This window comes from Ipomoea nil, unplaced genomic scaffold (genome assembly GCF_001879475.1).
Source record: "Ipomoea nil cultivar Tokyo-kokei standard unplaced genomic scaffold, Asagao_1.1 scaffold2110, whole genome shotgun sequence".
NCBI classification, from domain to species: Eukaryota; Viridiplantae; Streptophyta; class Magnoliopsida; order Solanales; family Convolvulaceae; genus Ipomoea; species Ipomoea nil.
The window spans coordinates 21,081-37,500 of NW_017618538.1; the positions used below are offsets into that span (position 1 = coordinate 21,081).

Below are 16,420 nucleotides of genomic sequence, written 5' to 3' on the forward strand. Positions count from 1 at the left end.
TCTATTATTTCTAGGTAGTGGCTCTCCAACCTCATCTACGAACATGAGAAGCGAGTCCTGAATGCCCCTAATTCATGCCTGAATCCTTCTTTTTGTTTTAAAGATGTTGCCAAAAAGTTTGTGGTTCCAGTCTAAACTCATCGTGGTGACTCCCTCCACTACCTTGATGAAATCCCCCTCGCTTGCGGACCAAGCTTTTTTCTAGACATCCTCATAGTCTCTCCTAGTTAGCCAAGCTTAGATTGGTTTATTATTTCTAGGTGGTAGCCCTAGGGTTTAGTAGATGCTAGCCTTAGTATCCTTCCTTATTTTTGGATTATTGTAGTTCTGATGTAGCTAGACTACCTCCTTTTGTTTGGTACTTAGACTCCGGGGTTCATATACCCCTTGATGATGATGTTTGAGCTGTGACTCGTTTATGATTGTAGTTTTAGCCTGTGCAGTTACTCGAGGGTGGGTAACTATGGCGGTGACACTCTCTTAGCATGTTTTGGGATTTATATATATATATATATATATATATATATATATATATATATATATATATATATATATATATATATATATATATATATATATATATATATATATCCTAGTTTATCTTTATTCCGCTATGTTTGTCTTTTTAGACTGCTAAAATCTAAGTTTTAAAGTTAAGAAAAAGGGGGTGTTACAGGAATGTCAAGCTGCCTTTGAGGATTTGAAAAAGTATATCCTGACTCCTCTTTTGCTATTAAAGCCCAAGGAAGGCGAAATTCTATTCTTATATCTTGCCGCCTCCTAGAAGGTAGTCGGATCAGTGTTGGTTCACGAGGATGAGAAGATACAATTGCATGTGTATTACGTGGGGCGGACAATGAAAGGAGAAAAAATTAATTATTCACCACTTGAGAATGTAGCTTTTGCCTTAGTCATCATGGTTCAAAAGTTGGTCCCCTATTTCCAAGCTCACCAAGTTAGGGTATTGACCGACTTACCGCTGGACAACGTATTGCGCAGTACTCAAGTGGGCGATATAGCTCACTTAGTACGGGATAGAGTATGCACATCGACCATCCATCAAAGCTTAAGCCTAAGCCAATTTCATAGTCAAATGCTCTGCTCAGTCAAGCGATCCTCAACCGGCCTATGTACCCGACGAGGCGGAGTGGTGGGAGATATACACTGATGGGGCTATTAGTGGTCGGCACTGCGGAGGTAGCGTGGTTGTCACTACTCAGGTGGTGATCCAGTAAACTCTAGCCAAGACCCTTGTTTTTGCTTCTAGGAAACGAAGTTGAGCGTCCACTAGACCCGAGTAAACTCTAGCCAAACGAAGTTGAGCGTCCAAGTAAACTCTAGCCAGTCTGATTGATACATAGACTAATGGGTAGGATTTGGGTATCTTACATGAGCTCTTTGGTGATGAGGATGTTGGGGCCATCTTGAGAACCCCGATTTCACCGGACCATGAGGATGGTTGGTTTTGGCCTGGGGATTTGCGTGGTAACTACACTGTACGAAATGGGTATAGACGGCTAGTCGGAAAGTTTGTGGAATCTGGTGATGGCTTTTCTACTTGGAATACAATTTGGAAGTTGGATGTACCATAGGTGCCGAAATTTCCTATGGAAGGCAACTCGCGATGTTCTCTCGACTACATTGCGCCTTACACAATGATGAGTTGAGGTCCCTATTAATTTCCCTATTGGTAGCCAAGATCTTGAGTCTCTAGTTCACATTTTTTTACCATCGCCCCCTGGCTAGAACGGTGTGGCTCTCTTTGCATGTTTAACAACCGGACGAGGGGATGGATTGGTGGGAGTGGTTAAGCCATGCTTTGGGTGTGTGTGTAAGCATTGAAAAATTTAAATAATATTATTGGATCGTGGTGGATAATTGGTTGCTAAATTAATTACTTTAATTAAGCTAATTGGACTAATATTTATTTAATCGGTTAATTAAATGGCCCATTAAATATTTAGTTGGTTTAATTACTTAATTAAATGTAATTGGATGTTGGATTGTTTGGCCCGAGATGATGAAATATTTAATCGAGTTGGACCAAGCTGCTTGAATGAATTGGGTTGCCTAATTAGCAGGCTTGACTTGGTCTTGGCCCACTAAAATTATATGTGGGTTATATAATTTTGAGGAATTTGAATATTTGATATTATTTGGAAATTTAATGAAATCATGAACCTGGATGCAATAGAGTCCCGATACATTCCTTAATTTAATTAAAGAAATTAAATTAAATAAGGAATTAAGAGTTGGTTGGAGATTTTCTCTCACCCTCACCACTATAAATAGTGGTTTCATTTTCAAAGAAGGGGCTCTGGAAATCTGCATATCGAAGCTCTGCCGAAATCTCTCCAGGATATCGTCTGGAACACGCCCGCAGTTGTACTGCGTATACCGCGCTGAGGAACACGCCACTTGAACACCGGAAGCCCTTCTTTGAAGATCAAGCCGCATATTAGCCCTTCATTGAAGAACAAGCTACATAACTCCGGAGGCCCTTCAGCAAGGAACTACTTCCAGTTCGGCATACTCCCGAACTCGGCATACTTCCAGTTCGGCATACTCCCGAACTTGGCATACTTCCAGTTCAATATACTTTGAACTAGGCACACTTCCAATTCGGCATATTCCGGATTCGGCATACTTCCAACAAAGAACTACTTCAAGTTCAGCATACTCTGAACCCGACACACTTCCAATTTGGCATATTCCAAATTCGGCACACTTCCAATAGGCATACTGCTAGTAGAGAATCAGAGGACTTCTCATATACAGAGATTGTACCCCTTCCTGTTTGATATATACTTGATACTTCATTGTAACCGATACTTTGAATTTTGAATATATACAATTCAAGTTTTTCGCGTTTACATATTTTGGCACGCCCAGTGGGACAGCTCTGCCTCTCATCTCTTCATAGGCACTTTCAACCGGTATGGGGGCAAACCCCATATGAAATTTGAAATGGAGGAGGCTAAATGATACTCCTTGGCACGAGTTAAAACGGCCTCATATCTTTCAAGGCTCCTTGGCACGAGTTGAAACGGCCTTATATCTTTAAGTTGTAGTGTCGAGACTTTCTTGCACTACATACTTTCAAGTTTTATATGCTCTCAAGTGGTGTACAAGCAAGTCTCGAGGGGGCATTTGTAGACACTTAAATTTTGATAAATATTGATTATTTATCAATATTAGTATATTTGAATATATTTGAAATATTTTGGATAATATTGATATTATCTAATTTGTTAATTAGATAATATCAAAAGAGTTTGAGCTTATCAAAACTCTCTATCCTACAGCTATAAATAGGAGCTCTCATTTCTATGTAATCACACACATCCTAGGAAAAGTGATGTAAACATCTAGAAAAATATTATTCAGGATCACAATAAAAATGTGATACTGAAAGTAGAAGTCTCTCCTCCATAATGATCATGCCTATGCCTATTGATCCAAACCTCCATTGAAGATCAAGCCATTTGAACCCGGAGGCCCTTCAAGAAGAACAAGCTATATATACAAGCCCTTCTTTGAAGATCAAGCCACTTGAAACCCGGAGGCCCTTCAATGGTGGAGTGTTCAAGGCTCCAATTGAAGAATCAGAGGATATCCAGAGACATATACCCACACCGCATTGATACTTGATATGTAAATCAGAACTTTGAATATTAATATATATTATTCAATTTTCTTTGTTTACAAATTGGCACGCCCAGTGGGACCGCTCTGCCTCTCATCTCTCTACTACTATACCTCTACCTGCGCATCAAATGGCATCGAACAATCCCATGTTCAGGAGGACCTATGCCCAAGCTACCAAGTCCAAGTCTACGCCTGTAGCTAGCCCTGGCACAACCCAGAAAACGCAAGGTCCGCTGACAAGGAACCGCGCAAAGGATTTGGGGGTCCGAGTACCTGAACCTCAGTCCATGGCACGACGTGTGGTTCGAAGGCTCGACAAGGCCCCTGCGGCCTCAAAGGCAATTGCTTTTGCTGGAAGTCCACCCTCTCTCAAGGGAGCTACCGATGGTGGTAGTCCAACTTCTATGCAAGGGAACGCTAGTAGCGGGAGCACTTCCCCCGCAACTCCGCCTCATCCCTTATGGAGGGCTGCACCTGAGTGGTCGCATGTCTACAATGTCATGCCTGCCATGGCGACAAACACGGAGTCTGTGGAGGAGCAATTAGCTAGAATTGCTAAGTCTCTGGAAGGAATGGCTGTCACTCTCCAAAATCAAGAGAAACGGCTTAACACCCTCGATAATAGGGTAGGAAGCATCATGGAGGAGCAAGGAAGTCGTGCTCCAGGAAAGCAACCTGAATGGCAAGAAGAGGTTGGTCAGCAATCACCACCACCTCATGTTAGCCATGTGGTAGGAGAAGCTGCTTCCCACTTACCTGCAACTGAGAAAACTATTCCAGTTACCGAAGGTATGATACCGGTGGATCAGTTGAAGGACTACATAATGGGGGCCATCAAAGGCAAGTTGGATGAAGGACAACCTTCATATTCCTATGCTAAGCCCTACACACAAAGAATTGAGGAGTTGAAGATGCCCTACGGCTATCAACCTCCTAAGTTCCAGCAATTCGATGGCAAGGGAAATCCCCGACAGCACATTGCCCACTTTGTGGAAACATGCAATGATGCAGGGACTTATGGCGATCTGTTGGTAAAGCAGTTTGTCCGTTCATTAAAGGGAACTGCGTTTGATTGGTACACTGACCTTGCACCCGGCTGCATTGATAGCTGGCATGATATGGAACGTGAGTTCTTAACTCGTTTCTATAGCACAAGGAGAACGGTCAGCTTCTTGGAACTCACCACTACTCGCCAATGGAAGGGTGAACGCGCTGGTACCTACATCGAAAGGTGGAGGGAACTATGCCTCAATTGCAAAGAAAGAATATCCCAAAGTTCTGCAATTGAGATGTGCATCCAAGGAATGCACTTTGAACTCTCCTATATCCTACAAGGGATTAAGCCAAAGTCCTTTGAGGAGTTATCCAGTCGTGCTCATGACATGGAATTGAGTATCGAAGCCAGCGGAGGGCTCAACATATTGAACTTGCCTAGCTCCTCCAATGCACCTGGAAAACAAGAAGTTAAAAAGTGGAACAAACCTTTTCCAAAGCAGGAAAAGAAAGAAGTGATGAATGTGAAGGCCACTCCTATGACAGTCTTCACTAAGGCAACTGAAAGTCCTAGGCCAAGACCATTTTCTGGCCCGTCAAGGGGTGGTAGAAGGCCGACAATTGAAGAAAGGCAGGAGAAGACTTATCCTTTCATGGATTCCGATGTATCTCCCATGTTTGATGAGCTACTCAAACTTAGGCTCATTGAGTTGCCTGAAATGAAACGTCCCGATGAAGCTACAAGGGTGGATGACCCATATTACTGCAAGTACCATCGTCTTCTTGATCACCCGATTGAGAAGTGTTTTGTCTTCAAAGATAAAGTAATGGCACTGGCCAGAGATGGAAAAATCGAGCTTGCCGATGCCAAAGCGAGCTCAAATCAAATCTCGATTACACCCGGACGGTTCGCTCCGCTGTGCACTGAAAAGGAAGATGGGAAACAACGGAAGCGTCCACTCCCCTTCATTGTTAAGCACGCTGTTGGTCAAAGTTCAGAACCGCAGCGGAATGATAACGCATCCGAAGGTAAATGGGTGATTGTCACTCATAGAAAGAAGAAATTCGAGCCTGTGAAGCATCAAAAGCACATAGTGAAAAGTTGGGTTGAGAAAACCTCAAAAAGTACTCATGCCCGCAAATCAAAGACGAAGGGGCATGTCAAGCAACCACGAGCACCAGTTTCTTTGGCTCAATATATGCCAAAAAGATTTGATCTTCAAGGGGCAGGCACTTCTAGCTCCTGCCTAAATACAAATGACAAGCCAGAAGATGGAGGTGAATGTTCATCTCCTAAACACACCGAGGATGAGGAAGTGTTAATGCATAAGGCTACCTCCTACTCCACAGAAATTACCTTCAAGGATGAAGACTTGTTACTTGGAGGCACGCCACACAATCGCCCATTGTTTGTTGAAGGCTACACCCGTGGGCAAAAACTCAAAAGAATTATGGTTGATCAAGGCTCAGCTGTCAACATCCTATCCCTCCGAGCTGTGAAGGACCTTGGTATATCTACAGATGAGCTTGCCCAAAGTCGTCTAATGATACAAGGCTTCAACCAGGGAGGGCAAAGAGCAATTGGCATCATCAGACTTGACTTAAGAATTGGGAGCCTAAGTTCAGGTGTCCTCTGCCATGTCATAGATGCGAGGACATCTTATAACTTGTTACTTGGAAGGCCATGGATACATGAAAATGGGGTGGTACCCTCGTCTTGGCATCAGTGCCTCATGTTTGAAAAGAACGGCGTAGTTGAAAAGGTTGTCGCCGACGAAAGCCCTTTCACAGAGGCTGGGTCTTATTTTGCAGACGCAAAGTTCTACATTAAAAGGCAAGTTATTGTTGAAGATATTGAGGAAAGCCATGACGATCCACCTTCCCAATCAAAGTCAAAGGGAAAACAAGTTGTAGGGGGAGATCAGCATAACATGAAACTCATCTTCCCGCTCGCAAGGATTGATACACTCAAAGCAAATGCAGCAAAATTATCTGAAGATAAAGGTGGTGATAAAGTGGGCCAAACATTCCCCGCCAAGCGTACTGAGGGTTTCGACCCTAACGCTTATAAGCTTCTAGCCAAGGCTGGCTATAACCCCAACGAGCCACAGAAATTGGGAAAGCTTATCCCAGAAGCCGGTGGTAAGGGCAAAGCAAATCACCAAGAACCTCAAACGCGCAAAGGGTTGGGCTATGTTCCCCCTAAACCAGTGCGAATTCTTATAAACAGGGCTGCAAGTAATTGTATCTCCGCGGAGGGAAGCGAGTATGACCCAAAACTCACTCCTACCAATGGTAATGGGCAAGACAAAAAGAAGTCAGTCTTCGACCGAATTGGTAAAGCGGACTCTCGACGCTCAGTCTTTGATAGACTGGGGTCAAGTCCTAAAGCCCTAAAGAGAAAGTCGATGCATGATCGACTTGGAGCTGTCCAAGTTGTTAACGACAGTGCCAATGTTCCTGCTGAAGTGGAACCTCCAAAAAGGCTTAGAAGCATGATTCCTTCTCGTATGAGACGAGAAACATATATTCATGTTACATGCGGTGAAGTATTGAAAGTCCAACCGAAGACCATTGTACACACTCGAGTACATAAAGAGGAAAATGAGGAAAGCGTAGGCTCAAGTGATGACGTACCACCAACCACTCAGGAAGAGGTGGCATCGTCGTTCCATATCACGTTATGTGATGAAACCCCGATTGAGGGGGAAGATGCAGAAGATGCACCCCATGAGTTAGAAGAAGGGGTACGAGCCGCGGTGGACGAATTAAAAGAAGTTGATCTGGGAACGCCTGAAAATCCTCGTCCTATCTTCATTAGCGCACTCCTATCTGATGAAGACGAAGAAATCTATGTCACATTGCTGAAAGAATATATTGATGTCTTTGCATGGACATACAAGGAGATGCCAGGGTTAGACCCAAAGGTAGCTGTGCACCGCTTAGCAGTGAAGAAAGGGTGTCGCCCGGTCAAGCAAGCCCAACGACGCTTCCGCCCTGAGCTCATTCCCTCGATTGAAACAGAAGTTAATAAGCTTATTGAGGCTGGCTTCATTCGTGAAGTTAAATATCCAACCTGGATATCCAGTATTGTGCCTGTGCGCAAGAAGAACGGCCAGATCCGCGTCTGCGTAGATTTTCGGGACCTCAATATGGCATGCCTGAAAGATGACTTCCCGCTTCCTATCACGGAGTTAATGATAGATGTCGTGACTGGGCATGAGACCCTGTCATTCATGGATGGCTCCTCCGGTTACAATCAAATCCGCATGGCGCCGGAAGATGAAGACCTAACTGCATTCCGAACGCCAAAAGGCATCTACTGCTATAAAGTAATGCCCTTTGGTTTGAAAAATGCAGGTGCTACATACCAAAGGGCTATGCAGACAATATTTGATGATATGCTCCATAAAATGGTCGAATGCTACGTAGACGACCTGGTTGTGAAGTCGAAATTGCGCACAAATCACTTGGTGCATTTAAGGCAAGTCTTCGACCGCCTACGAAAGTTTCAACTGAAAATGAACCCCCTGAAATGTGCTTTTGGGGTTGCTGCTGGAAAGTTCCTCGGGTTTACTGTTCGACACAGGGGCATCGAGATCGAGCAAGCAAAAATTGATGCCATAATGAAGATGCCTGAGCCGAGAAACCTTCATGAGCTTAAAAGCTTACAAGGGAAGTTGGCTTACATCCGAAGGTTCATATCAAACCTAGCAGGAAGATGTCAACCTTTTAGTCGGTTGATGAAAAAGGGCATCCCGTTCATATGGGACGAGGCATGCAAGAGCGCATTTGAGAGTATCAAGTCGTACTTGATGAAGCCGCCTGTGTTAACCGCTCCTGCCCATGGCCGCCCGCTGATCCTTTATATCTCCGCCCAAGATTGTTCTGTGGGCGCCTTGCTTGCTCAAGAAAATGACAAGGGGAAGGAGAATGCTCTCTACTATCTTAGTAGAATGATGACCCCGAACGAGTTAAAGTACTCCCCGATTGAAAAGCTATGTTTGGCATTGGTATTCGCCATCAAAAAACTTAAGCACTACTTCGAGGCTCATACCATCCGGCTTGTTTCCAAAGCGAACCCGGTGAAATATGTTATGGCGAAGGTCGTTCTCTCCGACCGCCTCGCAAGGTGGTACTTATTGTTTCAACAGTTTGAAATTATATATGTGCCGCAAAAGTCTGTCAAGGGGCAAGCCTTGGCCGATTTCCTCGCAGATCACCCAATACCTGCTGAATGGGAGTTGTCTGACGATTTGCCTGATGAAGATGTGCTTATCATTGAAGTCCTACCCCCATGGAAGATGTACTTTGATGGAGCTTCGCATAGAGAAGGGGCAGGCGCTGGAGTTGTCTTCGTCACTCCAGAAGGCGAGGTGTTGCCATATTCATTCACCTTGACCGAGCAATGTTCAAACAACGTTGCTGAGTATCAAGCATTGATACTTGGGCTCGAAATAGCGGCTGACATGAAGCAACTAAGAATTAACATTTATGGAGATTCAAAGTTGATCATAAACCAAGTGTTGGGTCTATATGAAGTGAAAAAGGCGGAGTTAGTCCCATATAACAACTATGCAAAGATACTCATGCAATGGTTAGGGGACGTCACAATTGAACATGTACCGAGGAAAGAAAACAAGCAGGCTGACGCCTTAGCCGCATTGGCTTCAACTATTACTCATCCTGCAGCCCGAATACAAGTATGTCAAAGGTGGGTGGTTCCACCAATCTTTAATGAAGACGGCTCAGTTGATGAAACTGTTGAGCTCCCTACTGCCTCAGTTTATGATATAGGCAAAGACGACTGGAGGCAACCGTTAATTGACTACCTCACTGATCAAAAGTTACCTGAAGATCCCCGTAAAAGGGTGGATATAAAGCGCAGAACTCCTCGCTTCATCTACTATAAAGAAACATTGTATCGTCGTTCCTTTGATGGAATATTTCTCCGATGTCTAGGGGAAGAGGAAGCTTTACAAGCTATGCAAGAAGCTCATTCTGGGGTTTGCGATGCACATCAATCCGGTCCCCAGTTACATTTCCACATTAAGCGAATGGGATATTATTGGCCTACAATGGTAAAGGATTGCATAGACTATGCTCGAAGGTGCCAAGCTTGTCAATATCATGCAAACTTTATTCATCAACCACCAGAACCTCTGCACCCAACAGTTGCATCTTGGCCATTTGATGCTTGGGGACTTGATGTGGTTGGCCCAATTACGCCTAAGTCCTCTGCAGGGCATGCCTACATACTAGCTGCCACCGATTACTTTTCAAAATGGGCGGAAGCCGTGGCATTAAAGGAGGTGAAGAAAGAAAATGTTGCAGACTTTCTCCGTGTCCACATCGTCTATCGATTTGGTATCCCGCGATATATCTTAACAGATAACGGGAAGCCCTTTGACAACAAGTTGATGGACAAGATCTGCAAGCTTTTTGACTTTAAGCAGCGAAACTCATCAGCTTACTATGCAGCTGCAAATGGGCTTGCTGAAGCTTTTAACAAAACCCTATGCAATTTGTTGAAGAAAGTGGTCTCAAAATCGAAAAGGGACTGGCATGACAGAATGGAAGAAGCTTTGTGGGCGTATAGAACCACATATCGCACACCTACTCAAAGCACTCCATATTCTTTGGTTTATGGTGTGGAAGCGGTCTTGCCTCTAGAGCGCCAAATACCTTCCTTAAGGTTGGCTATACAGGAGGGTCTTACTGATGAAGAGAATGCCAAGTTACGCTTGGCTGAGTTAGAAGCCTTGGATGAAAAACGTCTGCAAGCACAACAAAGCTTGGAGTGCTATCAAGCTCGTATGTCTAGAGCTTTTAACAAAAGGGTAAGGACCCGTTCCTTTCAAATTGGGGACAAAGTCCTAGCTGTTCGCAGGCCCATCATCGTCACGAGAAAAACCGGTCACAAGTTCACTTCAAGGTGGGATGGTCCCTACGTGATTTTAGAAGTTTACACCGGTGGGGCTTACAAGCTGATTAGTGAAGATGGTTTGAAGATCGGTCCAATTAATGGAAGGTTCCTAAAGCTTTACCACCCTTAAACTTGGGGTGTCAACACAAGTCATGAAGATCTGATGAATGACTCATCCACCAAAAATGCAGCACGTGGTTAAACTGCTAATGCATCTCGCTTTGTCTATGGGTGGGCCCAAATCATAGACGCTCCTGGCCCGCATGAGTCTAAACTGTGAACGGCTCTACTTTGTAAAAAAAAAAAAAAAAAAAAAAAAAAATCATTTGAACTACGTTTGACTTGATCTCCGTGATAGGAGTACGTAGGCAGCTTAGAATCAAATTATCTAAGTTCAGTCATAACAAAATCAAATCCAATTCATGTTGCAAGAGTGGAGACAATCCTTCAACGGGTGAAAGAAAAGTTGTATATATTATCGCTAAAGGACCGGCACATAAATGAGAAGCATTCAATTATCAAAAGTTAGAAACGAAACAACAAAATTTCTTGCAATCAAAAGAGAAACTAAATGACAAAGAGTATCAGTCAATAAAAAAGCCTAAAGCTAAGCATATCGTCTTTGCACGCTTCTAAGCCTCTCTTTGCCTCCTTTAAGCTCGTTTCATCTTCTGGCGTCAGTACAGTCAGGTCCTTAATGCGGGTGACCTCTGCCCCAGCCTCCGAAACGGCAGTCTTAGCATTGCCCAGGTCATCTGTAATTTTGGCAATCGCAGTGTCGCATTCCTCTGCCTTGGCACGAACTAACTTCAGTTCTTTCTCCAATTCCTCTTCCCGATCTTTTGTGGCCTTAAGCATCTTGTGTTGGCCCAATAGATCTTTCTTGAGTTTCCTAAACTCGTCTTGTGCATTCTTAAGCGCATCCTTCGCCAGGGATAAAGACTGAGACTCGCTCGACGTTTTGTCAGAAATTGTGGACCTTAAGTTATCAAAGGCTTGAGCTTTCGTGAAAATGTCTGCAACCCGTGTTTCCAAGGGAGAGATATCAATGTCTAACTTCCGCAGATTTGCAAAAGCGTTCAAAAAGCTCTCTTGCAAAGATGAAATCTGTTCTACCGAGGCGTCGTCCAACTTTTTGCGAAGCTTGTTCCAGACATTTATGACAACCACCTTAAATTCTTCCAGTACGAGGTCTTTCCCATCAAAGACAGAGACCTCAGGTCTATCTTGCTGACCTACGCGTGGCTCGTCGAGGGAATTCCCCGATTGGTGCGTGCTTGATGCTGAGGCATTGTTTGAATGTCCACTTTCTCCAGTATTGCTGGCTGCCACCCTTTTATTTGATGACTCAGCCCCTCCACTAGCAGGTATCGCCACATTTTCCTGTCAAGAAGTAAAAGAGGGTAAATTAAGTGCTACCGGCAATCATTGGGACAAGCGAGAACAATGATTTACCTCCACTGGGGAAGGCGAACGTCTGTCTCGTCGCCGTTTCCAGTGACGTTCATGGCTTTCCTCATCACCCGAGTCCGACCGTACCACGTCGGCCCTGTTTTTCGAGATGATATGCTCCTTTCTCTTCTTGGGTGGTGGTTCATCTCCCTGGACTGGATGTTTGCTCTTCTTGGCGGTGCCAGCCTCCTGCTGCACGTTGGCTGGATCCTCAGGAGCTAAACCCTTGATATTGCGCTCGAGGTAGTCCCCATGGACTTGGGCCCACCAATCTTTATAGCCCGGCGAGAAATACTTCTTCATGGTGACAGTAACTCGAGTCGCGGGAAATGTCACTCGCGACCCTGAACTCCTAAGTGTAGAGTGGCGCCAACGTTGGAAACCCTCCGAAAGCGTGACCTCACGTTCATCATTGCCCAGTATGCCAGAGCTGCCGTCTTGGTAGTAGCCGAACTGTCGGCTGAATCGATGTGGAGTGTAAGGCTCTGCGATACATGCATCTGCCCATCGCAATATGAGGTGGTTAGAACGAAGACACATGAGGTACTCGTGGTCGGTAGAGTGTGCGTCCCCATTATCGAGGAAGTGGATATCCTTAGTTAGGCGGCGTGTCGTGCAGAGCCAATTGGCGCTGTCGGCTTTGAACATCTTACGACGAGCCTCTACTGGTCCATAATACCTCGCGCCACCCTCTCCAGAGTAGGCAATCATCAGCGGGGAGGCGGACGTTTGATCATTTGCGAAATGAGTGTCGAAGTAGAACGACAGCCATCCATACACATAGTGAATGGGAAAGTGACTATCAACTGACCCCGGCGTACTAGAGTGCGATATTACATTCAATCCATTGTAGATGCTCGCAAGAACGGGGATCCCGAGGTTCAGTGTTTTGCCCGTCGCCATTAGACTAGCCATTTTGAATGTTTGGGCTCGAATGAGTCGCGTTGCTTTGATGGGGAGCACGAATACGCACAGCCAACAACTTAGGTATGCCGCCAAATGGGTCTCCTCCTCGTATTCGGAGGGAATTCCAAGCTCAGCAAAAGGCGCTTTGGTCGTTCTGGTCCAACCCCCGAATGCGGGGATCTTGCCACTTGGATTATGGGTGTTCCTCGGGCGAGTCTTCTTCTTATCCTCCTTCCTAGGCGGTGGCCTGTCATAAACTTGCGGTCTTCTGCTCCAGAATTCTATCCACTCAACAACGTGAACTGAACGACTTTTCTCCTGTTGCCCACGGCGACCACCTCGTTGCCTAATTCGGTTACCAAGGTGATAGTATGCTTGGAACAAATATTTACAACATTGAGGGGCGGAGTTGATGTCTTCCCCTGTTAATTGCGAGGCAGTTGGAACATACTCATCGTAGATGTCGCCAGATATCGGTAGTCCGCAAAGTACATGCATATCCCAAAGCGAGATTGAAAGCTCACCGAGGGATGTAAGCAAGGTATTTGTCATGGGGCACCACGCTTCGCAGAATGCTTGGACGATAGGCGTCGAGCGGTCATATGTGAATAAGGAGGCATATACGCCGTCGTAGATCGTCACATCCTCTAGAAGTTTGCGATGCCGACTGAGTATAGCCTCAGTCCATTCCCAATACCCCTTTGTGAAGCTAAACTCACCTTTAAAGCTGGGGTGCTGATTCCATGAAGCTTCACCTTCAAGTATCCATCTCCCTAAAGTCGGGAGCGTGTCTGTGTAGTCCACATGACTTAAGCCGGTCTTCAGAACCCATGTTTTCGATGGCTGGGTGTCAGTGTCATGGGTCCAATTTTCCACTTTATATGGCGGTATCTGGGAAAGACGAGTTCTCGATGCCATTGGTGGGTAAACGATGAACGACATGCTATCTTTTCCAGTCTCGTCGCTTGATACTTTGAGCCTCCTCTTCTGATCGGCTCCCACGGTTTCCCAAAACACGACCATCGTTCAAAAATAGCTTGCGGTGTATGAATCTGCATTAAGGACCAAGATGTCAAGTTCGAAAGTTGTCCAAAATTTATAAAGCAAGGACAAAGTTATAGGTCTGAAGTCGCCATGAAACTATTCAAGGAAATTTTTCACGTGATGATATGTGCACAAGGCAACCCATATAATATGTATTATATGTATATACATACCACGGTGTTATGGGAAGCAAGTATACGCACAGAACATATATGAGGCGAATATAGATTGTATATATTATGTGTGTGCATAATACATGGCCGTGAAATATTGGAGCAAATCGCATGCTACATATGTGTACATGTTCATGCACACTACTTAAATAGTCCTTTATATATTATGTGTGCGTCATATGCAAGTTAAAGCAAATATTGACCACGCATGTGTATATAGTATAGTAGTGTGTGTGTGAGATGTACTCACGCCAAGTGGAGTACTATGTATACTCCCATGCAAACAGTGAAGAAAAAAGGCAAAGGGCAATGAACGAAGCCAACACACGCCACGTATATACATTATATATGTGATTCATTTAATCAAGCAAGTTGGTGAATTAAACATATTATATATTAATATATGTACATTTACGCTAGCAGTGGAATGTTATTTATATATATATATGTATATCCATGCAAAAGCAAAGGCATTAAAACACATATTATATATATATGTACCCCATATCTATTTTCACATGGACCAGAATGATGTGTCATATATATGTTCATGTATATACACCCACGTGGCAAGGGGAAATAAGAAAACAAATCAGTGGTTTCTACCTACTACACAAGCTGCATATATACTGACACACGCATAGCATACATGGGAAAGAGTAATGGCGCAGGGCTCTATGCATTCTCTATTTAAATGCAAAGCAGAATATAGATTAGAGTAAAGACTCGTCATTTTGGTACCTCTGTCGACGAACGAAGTGAGTCCTCAACAAGCTTTCCTCCCTGTCGAGCTTGCCGGCGGTTGGTCCAAGCGCTCGGTCCTCCGGCGACGATCCCGCAGTGCACAGACGAACTCCTAGAACACGTGAAAGCGAAGACAAGAGTCAGGGCACACGACTTCGTCGGTAAGTCAGGAGAAAATCCTATTCGCAACCGTGGCCACGGTCATTGGGGCAGGCTCGGAGTCAAAAGTTTAGAGGAATGGAGTGACTGCAACTACGACACATTGGAGTGCAAAAGCATCAAATTGGTACTCCCCGCAGCAAGTGCGTGCAGTTCGTGAGCATGTGTCCGGCGGCGTACCAGCAGCTTTTTGCCCCCGGTGATGGCGGCCGGCGGCATGAACCCAAGCAGTTGTGCAAGGTGTTCTTCTTCATCACCTAGCGCGATAGGAATAGAGACGCAGGGGACGTGCCGGAGCAACGTCTTGACGACGGCGAGATCAAGCGATGGTGAAGGTCACCTCAGAAGGTCAATCCCCAGGTGTCTTTACCCAATGACTCACGGATATTGTTTGTTCTCTCCTGTCAAAAGAAAAATCAAGAAGATAGTATACCGCAAAAAAAAATTACCTTATGAATGAGATTGCAGCTCAGCCGAAGTTCAAATGCTGGCAACTCTAGTTCTTGGCGTGGAGGAATTGTAAAATCATGAGAGCTATTTATAGATGCAGAGTCTTGAAGTCTTATGAGTTCGGATGTGCTTAGGATTCAAATTTTGTTGGTTAATCCAAATTGGACTGCGAACTGTGTGGTGCAAATTATAATCTGATGAGATTCTAAAACTAATTGATGGAATTTCGAGCGAAGTAGTAGGATGTAGCTGAACATTAATTTGTCAGATGTTTAAAAGAATTTAAATTAAACATTTGGTTAAAATTAAGGAAAGGAGAAGGAAAAGAAATGGGCCCTTTAATGTGATGTTGGATACACTATGGGCTTTGAATATTGGGTTGTTGTCAAACTTGTATCTGGGCTACTGCCAAATTGGGGGCTTCTACATGCAAATATAGACCTTTGTGTTCAAAATGTCATTTATTGGGTTGCAATTTGTAAATATGGACATCCGGACAACAGCTAATTTCGAGACATTCTTCCCTTTGCATTTAAGGCACGTCAACCAAGTCTCGAAGGGGCAATTTGTAAGCATTGAAAATTTAAATAATATTATTGGATCGTGGTGGATAATTGGTTGCTAAATTAATTACTTTAATTAAGCTAATTGGACTAATATTTATTTAATCGGTTAATTAAATGGCCCATTAAATATTTAGTTGGTTTAATTACTTAATTAAATGTAATTGGATGTTGGATTGTTTGGCCCGAGATGATGAAATATTTAATCGAGTTGGACCAGGCTGCTTGAATGAATTGGGTTGCCTAATTAGCAGGCTTGACTTGGTCTTGGCCCACTAAATTATATGTGGGTTATATAATTTTGAGGAATTTGAATATTTGATATTATTTGGAAATTTAATGAAATCATGAACCTGGATGCA

At 44.2% G+C, this 16,420-nt stretch overlaps 1 long non-coding RNA gene across 1 annotated transcript in view; it reads left to right on the forward strand.

The window, feature by feature from the left end:
- The first annotated feature begins 414 nt into the window (after positions 1–414).
- Positions 415–16,420, forward strand: part of LOC109148471 — a 19,666-nt gene continuing 3,660 nt past the window's right edge. Inside the window, exons 1-2 of the long non-coding RNA XR_002048791.1 lie at positions 415–424; positions 15,020–15,025. This is a non-coding gene — a long non-coding RNA (uncharacterized LOC109148471). The remainder of the gene's footprint in view (positions 425–15,019; positions 15,026–16,420) is intronic.